Consider the following 6,000-nt stretch of genomic DNA (forward strand, 5'->3'; position numbering starts at 1 on the left):
GTGTACTGCAAAAACAAAATCATAAACAAGAAAAGAAACCACAAAATTGCATTAACGATTCTCACACTACATGTATGATCATTAACTTGTTAATACTGCACTTTTTAACTTTACCATTCTACCATGTCTATTTCAATTAAAATTATCAAATCCAATAATTTCCCCATTTTTTCAGGAAACAAATAGAAATTGGTCAAGTAACTCCATTACTAAAAGTTGGTTATTTTTTTCTAGATGCTCGCAAAATAAAAATGAAACAATTTCTTTTTGAGGGTGAAAGTCAAAAATATAGCAAGAAAAGTACATCCTAAATCAGCTCAAGTGGTACAATGGTGACAGTAGATGGTGCTTGTGTTCTTGAAACCTGTGTTCGGCTGAGCATAAACAACACAAGGTTCAGCTTGAGACCTTGACACAGTGCATCCTCCAAAATCAGCTTCAATTTATTTTCATAGGCCCCTTTAGCCTCAATCATGCAATATCCTCAAATGTGCATTTTGGAGGATTTGGGAAGGTTGGGTTAATCGGGAAAAAAAAATCAAGGAAATTTGGACAGAAGAAACCAAGTTAGTGACTATTACTTCTGATAGTGTGAGCATTCATGAACAGTGGGATGCATTTGCTCTTCTGTAGTTATCTTTCTCTGGCGACTGTCGAGATCTTCTTTTCATCTAAGGTCACCACAAACATCTTCTGGATATCAACAAAAGCAAAATATTACATTATAAAAACTAAAACCTAACCCTCCTCAATCCTTCAAAATCAACCAAGTCTTGGGAACTTTGGCACATCTAACCGAGAAATTCTGAGCATATCTCCAGCCCATGCATGAGCTTGAATACAGCCTGCTTAATTACCACGGACCACAAAATCCAAATATTGTAGGGCTGTGATGAATATACACAGAATATCCGAAAATGATTGTTTCGATGCAATTTATTGAAAAATAAATGTGTGATGTTTCCATCATCAAACCAAATAAAAATCACTTAACATGGAAAAATAGACTAGCTGTTTTTGGCCTAGCTGAACTCTCTCCACAGGTGGTGGACTCCTGACAGGCTATGTACATGTACATGTCATGGCTGTGTGAGGGAACCACAGATAAGTCGTAAATTTTAAGACAGTGATGAGTTATTTCCCAAATGTGCTCCTAGTTATATGAAATTATAAGTCATAGAAAATACATAGAGTGTACAAACAGCCACAGTGTAGAAACATTTGATGAATTTAGAGAAAATAGAGGTTTTTTTATATATATATTTTTTTTCGTTACACATGTATGTTAAAAAGTGTGCCCGTGGCCAACTTTTTTCCTCCAAACTTTACATTTTCAAGTCCGAATAATTTCACAGCATGTTTTTTTCTATCTGTCTTCAATTTGAGCAAGAAATTGTTTCCATTAAATTGGTATAGGTCTATTGCAATGTTTCTGCCTTATTGCAATGTTTCTGGGATTATTTTCGCCGAAAAAAAAATCGGTTTTCGAAAAAGGCGAAATATACATGTAGCAGCCAATTTCTGATATACTGCAAAACGCCACAAATACTGACTTGCAAGTCATTTCAACAGTATTTGTAAAAGTGTATTTCTTGACGAAACCTCATATTATTTTTTCAACACCCCGGGGTGTGCTCATGGAGCGTAAATTGAAGAACAATAGGCCATCCACATTGACTCAGTTCAAGGTCAACACACCATCTGCCTCCACAGACTTCACAGACTTTGTGTGTGTGCGTACAAAACAAATGAGGGATTAACTTGTTAAAAAGAGTCGAGGGACTCGAGGCACGCTTAACATTTTGCATAAAAACAGACAGATCATTTTAACACAACATCCGACGCAAACTGATTGTACTGTGTATCAGCAGTGTGAATGCACTGTTGGTTAACATACGTACCCCTTCTTTATGCTCATGTCACCCCCTGTCCCCGTTGTCCAGCCAAGATGGTAGAGCTGCCAGCAATTCAGGAATGATTCATGGGCCGGGATGATCCTGTACAAAACAAAGAAGTTAATTAAATTAAAACTAAATCAATTTAATGAAAAGTTCAAGTGAACAAAGAAATCGACTCGAGTGGGGCTTGAAACCATTGCGAATATATATCAGACACAACTATACCTATCCAACCAGAGTGCTTCGGTAGCGTGATTGGTTAGGCCAAAAAAAAAAGTCTCCGATTTCTGGTATCGAGCTTGCCCAAAAAGTGGTGCGGCTTCGCGGCCTTTTTTTTTTACCTGATTTTTTTTGCTTCAAATGTCGGCAGATGACTGCAAATGGTGCCCGACTAAACTTAGTGCAAATATATGGGAGTCCAGAAAGGCCACATAAAGCTTATTCTCGACCATAACCCAATCTAAAAACACGTTAAAATTGTGCAGCAGCAGGATTCCAGTCAAACCAGTGAGTTTGGCGGTTTTGAGACATCATCTTTCATTGAAAAAAAACAGTTTCATTTTGCCGACGCGCATGTCTACGGCGACGCGCGCGCATACCAGAAACCGGAGACTTTTTTTTTGGCCTTAAATGCCTGGATCGAATCCACGCTGCACAGTTATGTAGGCCAATATGTTGGGTGCAATCGGTCGATCTGCACTATCGGTCGATCACGTTGCGAGATGGGTTGCTTTTGTTTCAAGATATCTCAGACTTTACTCATCTAAAAAAAATCCTCCAGAGTTGTGAATTAGACTGAGTAGATTCTATGATTCCTGTCAGAATTTTCCAATATAACGTTCAGAAATTGGGTGTAGTCCTAATTGTGCGGAAATGACCGCTAAAGAGATCGAAGTCATTATGTCATCCGAGAGCTACAATCCCGGCCAAAATGGTTGGGACACTTGAAAATAACCTTAGCCTCCAACGGTCACCAACTCCCCCGCTCCCCCGGTCAATGTTGTTGTCTCCAGCGGATGGAGCACACACCGCGCAATGAGAGACAACATTGAGCGGGGGCTGGGGGTTTGGGGGCCCAGCGAGATTTGGCCAGGATTGTAGCTTTGATCTAACAATGAAGAATGACATTATCGTTGCTTAATATCAATTATGCGGCTTATTCTAGCAATTACGTCGTAAGATGTATTTAGCACTGGTCCCCGGCCGACCTGGTTGAATACGTACTGCTAAAAAAAGTAAATGTACAGCTTCCTGTGCTTGGCACTGACCTGGTCAACATGTGTATACATTATCACCCACCTAATCTAACCCACACAGGTTAATGGACTAGACCATTTTATACAATGGGGGAGTGGGAAGGTAGACCAACGTTGATCTACCTACTCAAACATTTTGTAGTTTACAATACATATAATGATGTATGACAGGCCTGTGTTGCAACACATGATGTACATGTACATGTATAATGATGTATATATGCATGTCTTGCAACACATGTACAGGCATATACATCATATGTTGCAACACATCATATACATCATCATATGCCGTGTATACTAAAAAAAAAATGTATGAGTTCAAGGATCTGTATGAGAAGCTTTCTGGTTTGCAGGCTATCAAATAAGTGAAAGTTAAAAATAAAAGTTGAAAAAAGAATATGCAACAAACACTTTGACAAAAAGTTAAGGTGAACTAGTGAATGTTGTCAACTTGCAAGATCGAAAACTTAATCCAACTTAAATGATAACACATTTTGGAGTGTTAAATAGTGTGAATTGGTTTACGCAAATGAACACTGATGTCAATGTACGTCAATTATTCCATGACCTGATCAAAAATACTGAAGCACCAATTTTATTGGTTAAAACGAATGAGGAAAAATGAACATAAAAGAAAAGGAACAAAGTTTAACCAGACATCGAACAAATTTGAGTAAAAAATTACAAGGCCAATTTCAAAGCACCACTTTGTTGCATGGCTAAGTGCACAATTGATCTATAATACAGTGAAAAGAGTGGTACAAAGAAAAGTGTACACTTTTAAAATTTTCACTTTTTCAGAAGCAGATTTCTTGGAATGGGGGGGGGGGGGGCATGTTTAAAAGATCAAACGCACTCCTAAACTACAGTATCTTCGTGATATATGGTGAAAACGGCGATGAAAATAAAGTCTAAATTAAGAAATAGCAATGGTTTAAAGAAAGATGGACTACAACCAGTTTGTCCACACATAAGTCTATGATATACGGTGCACAAAGAACTGCCAAAATATCCCAAATAAAGACTGCATAGACTAACATGTACCGATCTCTGAAACGTGCATGACTGCCATACATGTAGTATGCATAAACAAACTAGTTTTGGACTAAGTTTTCATTAAAATGATTATTATTTCTTAACTTGAGCTTTATTTTCAACGCCTTTTACACCATATACTACCAAGATCTTGTAGTTTAGGATTAGTTTAAGACAGTTTCAACATGTCTCCCCAATTTTTAACAATCTTCCTCTGAAAAAAAGTGTTGACTTATATTTTTTTGGGACCACTCTGTAGTTCCCTGAAAGACATTGAAGTACCTTCACTAACAACGATCAATTTCAACCAGCCACATTATTCATCTTGATATCTCTGTGTATATAATCACAGATTTCAATATACAATACATATAAAATATATGGTTGGAAATACTTGTTATTTAACTTCGGAAGCCATCATCAATTTAAAAAAAATACTTACGAAAAGTAAAATTACAAAATTCATCCATACAATTAATTCATAATTAATAAGTACTATTAAATAAATTATTGCGTCTTGGTACTGATGTCATATTTAATTTCGTTTTTTTTTGTAAAGTCTGATATTCCTCAGTTCAAGAAAATATTCAATTATTAAGTACTGTTTTCATAGATGTGAAACAAGGTGAGATTTACGAGTACAATTTGTACCTACTGCATGGTAGAAAATATTTAATACAGACATGAATTATGGCCAATTTCTTGACCACAAAAACATTTTATTTTATAGCAAAAACAGTTTTAAGCCAAAATTATAACTATATTATACGTGCATCAGTACAGTATTCAAAAGGCTGCAAGTTATATTTTTGCTTCAGTTAATATGTCATTTGAAATAGTTTTACACAGAAAATATATATGTTATCATGCTGAAAATACGGAACAAATAAATCTTGTTTAGTGGTGGGAGAAATCAGATATTTCAAAATCTGGTTATCCTAAATTTTTTGTTAAACCGACTTAAGGTTATCCGATTTCAACTGACGTTTCAATTCAGCACACAGTCATGCCAACAAAAGTGACGAGAGCATTGCTGCATGCAATGCGCTCCTGAGCTGTAATGGTGAGAAATTTGATGCGAACTCTCTGATCAGTCAAATGGGCAGGCTATTCATATACCAAGAAGACCACTAGCAAGTGAATGCGGTCACTATATTTGGGGATGTTCTAATTGTGTTCATTAGCCTGTGTCACAAAAATGGAAGGTTTATTTTTGTTGAAGTCAGTTTCGAATGTCCGTTTTTTTTTAAATCTAAACGGACTGGTGGAATTCAAACCGAATTTTTAACGATCCGGACATTAATCCCACCACTAATCTTGTTTGAAGTAAAACACCAGTGCCACATAAAACAAATTCACAAATTTGAATTTGATTCCAAACTTCACTTGTAAAAATATACATACAAAATTTCCATCACATGATCCGATTATTGCATAAGTACTATAACAACTTATTATTGCCTTTAAAGTTTACAAATTATTGCAATCAATTAAATAGTTTTTTTGCAAGTTGACTTGAATGTTCCATTATCGGTGTTACAAAAAGTCATAATTAAAATTACTGAATATGGTTTGTGCTTGTTATGACATGAAGTTTTTTATCCTGAATTCTTTTGAAACTCGGCGGTTACCCAGCTTTGGCGGACTGTAGGATGCATAGAGTTGCTGGATGTAGCGAATGATTCACATGAGAAGTTGCACCCAAAACCAAACCGAAATCGGTGCTCTTTTTGTCGTACAGACCCATTTGAACAGCAACCTCTTTAGTCATAGTGGCGTGTTGTGTAAAAGTGAATTTGGTGTTATCA

The sequence above is a fragment of the Patiria miniata genome, unplaced genomic scaffold, assembly GCF_015706575.1.
Source record: "Patiria miniata isolate m_02_andy unplaced genomic scaffold, ASM1570657v1 HiC_scaffold_1, whole genome shotgun sequence".
NCBI classification, from domain to species: domain Eukaryota; kingdom Metazoa; phylum Echinodermata; class Asteroidea; order Valvatida; family Asterinidae; genus Patiria; species Patiria miniata.